The sequence below is a fragment of the Cariama cristata genome, unplaced genomic scaffold, assembly GCF_000690535.1.
Source record: "Cariama cristata isolate BGI_N322 unplaced genomic scaffold, ASM69053v1 scaffold11738, whole genome shotgun sequence".
Classification (NCBI taxonomy): domain Eukaryota; kingdom Metazoa; phylum Chordata; class Aves; order Cariamiformes; family Cariamidae; genus Cariama; species Cariama cristata.
In genome coordinates, this window is record NW_009630686.1 from 29,252 (window position 1) to 38,177 (window position 8,926).

Below are 8,926 nucleotides of genomic sequence, written 5' to 3' on the forward strand. Positions count from 1 at the left end.
TTTTAAAGATATTTTATAACTGAGACATTTTGATAATTTTTTGGTTTGTTTTTTTGTGGGGGCAGGGGCACCAGGGGGAAGAGAGACTTTTTCAGTTTTTCTTTTCTTTTGCATTCATATTGTTTCAGGCACTGATAACAGGAAATGAAAATTCTGTATTTATTATTTATTTAATATTTAAGTCGGGAAAAAAAATGAACTGTGCTCTTGTTGTATATTTATTTTGTCGTTTGTGTGTTGGTTATGTGATGACTGAGTACTTGTTTCTGTGCAGGAATACTGTTAATATTTAAATAATAAAGAGTCACATTGAAAGTTATAGCAGGCTACATGTTATTCTGTGAAAACAAATACTGTGATCTACTTTCCTCAGGAAATGTATTTTGCAGACAGAACTTCCTTATGTACTGGCAGGGTTATTTCGTAATAAAACCCAGTTCTGTTTGTGACTTTAGTTCCTATGGTCTTTCTTCGAGCTGCTGCCAATGTCCCTGATGTGTCCCTGATGAGCTTCGTCCTTGCTCCTGCACCATGGCTTGGAGGGGCAGCATGTGTCCCCCCTGGCTCTCCCTGCCTACTAAATTGGGGGATTTAGGGGGAATTTAGGTTTGGTATCTCGGAATGCCCTGAAGAATAAGGAGCTGTTACCATCCGGCCAAGCAGGTGCCTAAAATCCCTCGAGTCGCATGGTGGGGAGAATCAAAAGTCCAAGCAAAGGTATGTATTTATTTAGTCGGTTGCTGGAGCCTCTTTCCCGAGGCAGGAGGGCTGCAGGCAGCATTCCTACGGGCAGGGGTCACATCCTGCACCCGCAGCGCTCAGCATCCCTGGGATTTTGCGGCTTCGTGCTCCCACAGGCGGTGTGCCAGCAGAGGAGATGTCATCGGGAGCGATGCCCGAGATGCCAGCCCTGGGACGGGATGCAGAGATGGATGCTTTCCTCTCCTGGATTTACAAAAAAGCCTCGCCAAATTGATCTCTGAGGTTTAGCTAAAATGCCGGGAGAGGGCTTGTTTTTGTCACCAAGATTTCCTCACTTGTATCTGCCTGACCGCAACGTTCACAGATTACCTTCTGGGAAGAATGGAGCTTTTTCACTGGCAAGAGTTTATGTTTTGAAGCTGTGGCAATGAAGAGAATTTCTCACCAGTCTTTGCATTGGAGACATCATTTCTGAAGCCTCCGAAATTCAGTTTTGCTGTGCTGTAGCTGTAGCTTCCGAGGTGAAATGAGGTAAATCATATTAAGGCCATTTGGAGCTGAGTAAGTTGGGTCAAATGGGAATTTCAGGCAGGTCCATCACCAAGAAATTCAATTCTCTGATTAACTGAGCTGAGCTTTCCCAACCGTCCCCCATGCAGAGGCACAAGGGCTGCTGAGTTACAGCAGGAGGGGGTGGCTGTACCGCAAAGACGCAAAGGAGAAAGGCAGAGTAAAATGGAGCCAAAAGGGTAAGAACAGTAGCCAGAAAAATTCAGAGCAAAGTTTTGGGTAGAAAGAAAATTTCTTAAAGCCTTTCCTCAAGTATGTACATGGCCGTGGGTGTTCATTGGAAGTTTTTTCTGTCTTCATTGGATGTGCTGGGGCAGGACAATGGGCAGAGGCTTAGGACAGGCTTGTGGGGATGGTGGAAGAGAGGACATCCCTCCTGGAGAGGCTGAGGTAGATGCTCTTGCCTGATGCTGCTGGGTTTCCAGGGCCAGTGTGGTGGACAAGTGGGCTGCCAGCTCTGCCACCAGCTCTGCCCTCTCCCCCTCCTTTGCAGGGCATGGAACAGAGACCTCAGGTGCAATTAAATGTGTAAGGCAGTGGCTGATGAGAGCGATTAAACTTTGGGTCCATAGCCTCTCCGAGTCGTGACCAACAGTGAAATTAGGAGTTACTGGAAGCCATGAAGGACACAGCCACCCCGGAGACAAGGGGGACAGTTTGGTTCAGAGCCTTTGTGCTGACCCCGGGTGTGCAGCCGCAACAGACCTTCCCTCCGCTCCTACTTCAGCCCCATCTCCTGGCCCAGGAGATGTCCTGGGACACAAACCATCCTGCTTTGCCTTCACGTGAGACAAGCCGGAGACTTCGCTACAGCACTCCTGGCGCTGCCGAAGGTAAGCGTTCCTCCTGCCTCTGCCTGAGCTCTTTCTCCAGGTTCTCCTATCAGCATCTGGCTTTCTTCTCTCTGAGCGGTCACATTTAGGACCTGCTCTGGATTCCCTAGCCATGTGGTCCCAAATGCCTGAGCAGAAACACCCTCGGGAGCAAGGACTGCTGGAGACCGAGCCCAGCTTTCCCAGGAGCTGTCTCAGCCCCAGGAGCTGTGGAGCAGGAGCCCCAAGGACAAGCTCTCTTTGAGGCTTTGCTGGACACAACTTAGAGTTTGATGGACACAACTTTGTCCCCTCCACAATGGGCTGCACACCTTAAAAGGAGAAAAACAGGGTGACTCATGCAATGGTTCACCTAAACTGGCTGGCATGTTGTTTTTCTGAAGGGCACATAATTGTTTTACGGCGGGTTTCGCTAGACTTTGCACCGCTGAGCAGTTCCTTGTGCCAATATTTGATTATGATGATAGAGCTAATAGACATGCTTGCTTGTCCTTTCTTAACGAATTGGCTGTGCTGTATAATAGAGCGGTTAGATTTGTGTTAAATTGCAGCTTTGGGAGCCATCACTGTGAGATGTTATCTTCTCTGAACTGGCGTCCTTTATTGCAGGGAAGGGAATTGAATTGGTTTAAGATGGTACACTGTCAGTTTATAGGTGTGCTTAGGAGAGCTCTTAAGCCTTCTCCAACACACATAGGGCGAGAGCTGAATGACAGAGGAGAGTGGGTCTTTTGCTTCAAGGATGCAAGGGAAAAGATACTTGTCAGCATATGGTTGTTTCTAAACACGTCAATAAACCATTGACCAACAAGAGTGTCATTTGGCCTCACTGATGCCACTCTTAATTGTTAAAAACTGCTAACGACCCATCCCTCCATTCTTCTGCTCAAGTGGTACCTTCCACTTGTCAACATTTACTGAGCCTCTTCCAGAGAGCCACGAGCCCTGGCAATGGGTTTTGTGTGTACGCAGAAAGGGATTTCTTTCCCAATCTCATGCATTTTTTCTGATTTTCATTTCCCCTGCCCCAGAGCTCCTCTGGGTGAAGTCTTAAGGCTTGGTCCATCTCACCCTGCTCCCACAAACAAGGGGTTCTGCAAAACACACATCTGGGTGGCCAGGAAGGAGTTGCCTTGTTCCCCATCAGGGAGAGAAGGCAACTTTGCTTTTCAGAGATGCCATTTGGCATCAAATTCACCCCCCTTGGGCCACAGGAAGATGATGCTGAGGCTGGGGAGCAATTGGGTGGGCTGGAGATGACACCGCAGCCAACGGAGCAGCCCCTGGCTGGAAACTGCTCCCCTCCCAACAAGCACTGAGCACAGCTTGGTTGGATTAAAGACTCTGGCCCACGCTTGTTAACACACTCACTTCTCCTACATGTTTATGAGAAGATATATCCTGGAATGACCTTCCGCTTTGTACAGAAGGGCTCGTGGGATTGAGGCTGTAGGAAAGCACGCGGATGATGCATTCTTCAGACAAATAGCTCTCGTTATTCCAGATGCCTTCATCCCTGTCTTTCTGTGGGATGAATAAATCACCAATTGTTGTAAAAATGGTAGTATCAGATTTAAAGACATTTTCGACCCTGTCAACAAGAAAGTATAACAACCATTAAAGCCTGCTTTCATTTATAGAACTGCAGCACTCTTTTATTTGAATGTCAGTGACTATCTGTGATGATCTGAAGAAACACGAGCCGTGAAGGGATAGAGCAAGGACATATGCTCTGCCTGAGCTCCAGGACTAGCATGAAGGGCTGGACCATCCCGGGAGGCCCTCTCCATGCTAAGATACTATGTCTGACCCACAGCATCGTGGCTGCGGTTAACTCTGGCATGCCCTTATTGAAGCCAGGATATGCCAAAACTTTTCCTTGCCTTTTCCTTACTCACAAGTCCCAGAGTCCATCCAAACTGAGCATGGGGAAATGGCCAAGTGGTTTAGACCCAAACAGGCACTAACCTGGCCTTAGCACCACAGGGAAGTTGGTTTTGGCCTGAAGCTCATCAAGTCCAAGATCAAGGATCAGCTCCTCAGGTTTTGCCATTTGCCAGAGGACTCCTTCTCGAGCTTCAACATTTAATAATCCAGCCCAACCATGCTGAGGCTGTTTAGCAATTAAATAACATAAATCCAGAAGCTAGATTAATAAACAGTCTAGTCTGTCTAGAGCAGTCTACAGGGTGGAGAGATAAAACTGTAAAATATTTATTACTGGCTTGGGGATGAAGTCATTAATTTAATAACTACCCATTGCTTTGCTTCTTACAGTTGTTAGCAGTCTGAAGGTTACAGAAGATTAGGTGGGAAACGTACTGCCTCCCTGCTGAGAGGAGCCTTTCCCATGAAAGCCAGAGCCCAGCTCCCATCTGTCACCCCATTACGTTCAGAGGTGGTGAATATATTACTGTGCCGCTTATCGAAATAAAACAAAACAAAATTTCTGCTGGCCGCATGGCAACCCTCCGTGAAATTTAATGAGGACGCTGCCCTTTGTGCATGAGGCCATTTCCAACAGCTGTAGAGATGAAGGCAAGAAGATCTTCGTCGGCGCTCGCCACTTGCTCACGACGTGGCTCCCACGGCGAGCCCGGCCCCAGCAGCATCGCGAGGGCAGGTGCCTTCGGGGACCAACGCTTTGGCTGCCTCTTGTCCTGAGAAGTCAGGAACGTTGTCAGAGCCTCCCTCGTCTATGATTTCTCAGTGGGTCTTCACATTTTTCAGAAGAGGGAACATGGGTATTAGTTCAGTCCCTGCTGCGATCTGATATTGGGGAGTATCCAGGACTCAGGTGCACGCATCCTCTTTATAGTGTTTATGGATGGAGTCCCCTGATGAGTGTGTACCCTCGCTGACAACTCAATTTGCAGCGATGCTGCAGCAAAAGGTGGGGGGGAGTGAGGGTGTCTGTGCGCCCTTGGCATATTTTGTCATTGGTTTCACCCACGGACAGCAAAGAGCTGGCATGTGAACGAAGTGCACAGGGGGTAGGGTTAGAGCAGGAGGCAGTGTGTGATGTGGGACGTGTGCCCCCCACCAGCTCCTGCTGATGAGGGGCAGAGACACTGCTAAGCCTCCCAGGCGACCACACTGCCAGCAGATGTAATCGAATTGCCTAAATAATGTAATCAAATATTTCGTCTGCTTTGTAAAATAAATAAAATAAAAACGGACACATACTGTGAGCACGGGACACAGACAACAGCATGGATGAATATACAGGTGTAGCCACCCAGCCCTGCCCGGCAGCCCCCCGCTGTAGCCTCCTTTGGGAGGACCAGCTCCAGCAGCACTTAGTGCCTGTCCTTGTTCTTGAGAAGGGCAGGAGAAACAGCTCGGAAAGCACGGAAGGGTGCTGGGTGGCTCCTAGAGACCTCTGTCCCGATGGAGTCGCAGCTCCCCTGCAGAGCCCATACTCCCCGCTCAGCCACCAGCCTTGGAAGAGCCCCTTTGCCCATGGGCATCCCTGGTCCTCCTAAAGCCTCGGAGGGCTGCAGAGCCACATGGACTGACCCTAGGCAAAGCAGAAATGAGTGGGAGCCCTAAGTGAGTGCCTTGAAGAAGGAACAGAGGTCAACAGGAGGGATGCTGGCCAGCGATGGAGAAAGGCATCTGTGCTCTCTGTTAACACAAGCACCAACGATAAGCACCTGTGGATTATGCAGTGCCAGACCCTGATTTTTACCTTGCACCATTTGGTGTGACTGTAGTTCTGCTACCAGCCCAGAGCCTTGTTTTCAAGTAACTTCCAGGTGATCTCAAGTTATCCTTGATGACTGGCCAGGGGAGAAAGGAAAACAACATCCCTGAAATAATGACCTGGCTCCTGTAGGGTCCCACAAAGGAGATGCTTGCGTGAGGTTGGTGGGCAGCTCAAAACAGACAAGTATGAAGCTGGGTCTCCAGGTAGCGGAGATGAGAAGCTCTGGACAGGTGGATCAACTGCAGTATCTTGGCCAAGACTTTGCACTATGGTTTAATGACATCAGGCTGTGTTTTAGCATGGATCAAGTGAGATTTTAGTGGTACTGTAAGCAGGCTAGAGAGGAGAGGGAAAGAGAGAGCAAAAATGCTTGTGAATCACACCAGACCTGCAAGATATTTCTGTTGTCACCAAAAAGTAACCGAAGCATTTCTGCTGAGCATTAACCTCAATTTTTCCCTCACAACAGACTAATTTGCAACTGTCAGCACAAGCATCTTTGTCCTGACCATCCTGTACTCCGGTACACATCCAGCACGGGCAGGGCTAACTGCAGAGGCCCTACCCCAGTATCATGTCATCGCATTACCCTTTCATTTCTCTTATCAATGCTGCCATTCAGTTCCACTCCTTATTCCCAGCCGTTATCACAACGAGCCAAGAAAGTGCAGAGCATCAGCCAGGAGGAAAAAAAAAAAAAGAACAGGTGAAATTCTGATGTTGTCAGCTAAAATAGTTTCCAGATGAGCTCTGCCCACAAAGAAGCTGAATCTTGGTGATTTAGTTGCCAAATTTTACATTTGCTCCCTCTCCCCCATCTCTCCCCTCGGCTGTGAGCTCAAAGTGGAGTCCTGACGCTGCAAAGCATTAACAGAATTGGTCTCCTGCTAGAAACTGTTCTGCGGGACTTGTTAGCTCAATTGTTGATGCTAAATTCTTATCAGAGCCACCTAAAAAGGCATTAATCGAGAAAGGCAGAACTCCCTGCTTGGGTCACAGAAATTTAATTAAACCCCAAGTAAAACTGGAAAATCATTTTGAAAAGAGAAGAGATGAATGCAAAATGCTTTTCATCATTTGACTCTGCATCTTCGTAGTTCAAACCCTCAGCCATGATTTCAAAGAGAGTTTTGCCAGACCAAAGGCTGAGTGAAACACAGACAAGACTTCCCTCAGTGCCTCCTTTGACACAAGATCCTGATGCTCATCCAGGGTAAATCAAATATGGAAACCCGCTGATTAAGGCCTGCTAAGGACCAAGACCCAGAAATGCAAAGGAGCAGAATTCCCTTCCAAGTAAAACAGCAATCTCCTTGAGTAAGGTTGCATTGTGGTTATTGGTTTATGGATTTGTATCTATTTTCCATTTGCTGTGCAAAAAAGCTCATGCAACAAAACATTTATTTGGTAGACACAGAGAAAGATCAGTACCAGCATCAGTATGACCTCAGGTGGGATACTGTGTGTAGTTCTGGGACCTCTCTTTGGAAAAAGAAAAGATGAATTTATCCTTGAACAGGTGCAGAGAAGGACTGGCAGGGTGATTAGCAGAACAGAGAACCTATCTTAGGAGAGGAGATTAAAAGAGCTTGGCTTGTTTAGCCTAGAAAAACAAAGGTTAAGAGGGGATATGATTACTCTTCATAAATACATTCAGGGTGGGAGGAAGGGGAATGATTTAAGTTAGAGGGCAATAAGGGTAGGAGATCAAATAAGGTGCATCTTGGCCAGGAATAAATTTCCATTGGAAATCTGAAGATGTTTTCTTCTTGCTGGAGGAGGGAGGTTTTGGAAAGGCCTTCTGAGCAGGATGGCTGAGCCCTGTGCTTTTTAAGGAGAGACAGACAAATGTTGTGGCTGGCACAGCTGAACAGGTGAGTCTGAAGGTAGGACAAGTAGGACTACCAAAGCCAAAGCTGGAGCAGGAAAGTGTCACATCGCTGCTGTCTTGTTGTATTTTTATTATTTACGAATCCATAAAATCTATTGATTTTATTTAATCCATGAATCACTTGAAAGATCCAGGAATCATTTTCTTCCCCCCTAAATACGAAAAGTTTGATTTTTGAGATTTTTATTTGGTAACCCTCTCCTAAATCATGGCAGATGGGCCATAACGAGACAGGAGAGGGACAGGACACTGAACGGGGCTCACCGCTGCTTCTGGCACTACCAAGAAGAGATGAAGCACCGTGCTGCTGTATGTCCCCAACGGCAGGGACCTCTGGTGATGCTTTCTCCCACTCTCAGCCACGCTGCACCATCTCCTGCCTGCTTTCCATTGATGACGCAGTTAAGTGAGATGAATCTAGGTCTTTACGAGTCCTTTTTCCAAGTGGCAGTGGTTATGCACAGTGCAATACAGTGGAAATCAAGACATATGTTCTTCCTTTTGCTTCAGCAATTACTCACAGAGCCCTTTGATGAAGTGAAGCAAGAGGATAGCTTTAGGAAACACACACACACACACACACACACATATATCCTTTGCATGGGCAGGAGGATCTCAAGTGATTTGCTGTCAGTGTGTTAATAGTAATACTAGCATAAATGAATATGTCTGCATGTATTTACATATATGCATATGTGTGTGTGTATGCATATATAGTATGTGCTTCTGAAAGTGGTATAGTATATGTGTCTGGAAGTGGTATAGTGCCAAACTGACCACAAAATGCAACAGAGCATATTTTGAAAATAATAATAAAAAAAAAAATGGTGAAAATATAACCCTATGATTTAAAGCTCCTACAGCTCTTAATTTATATGACCCCCATCCTGCCACTCACAAATTGCCCTGATGATTTAAACAGCCATCTATATTGCCAGGCTGCAGGTCAGGCTGCCCAAGCACTTGAGCTCAGCCTGCTGGGCCCTGACTTGGGTGCTAAAATGCATTTTTACTATTTGCTCTTTCAAATAAATGAAAACGTCCCATTTTAACTGACCATCACTAAGATGGACTTTGGAAGTTAATTCACGCTAACTGGTGTTTTAAAAACATTTATTAAAGAAATTGGTTTTAAAAAAAAGGAAGGAGGAAACTGTAAAACACAGAGAAATAAAGACAAGGCAAAGCAAGAAAAAACTTGACTTTAGCTTGCCCTCATGA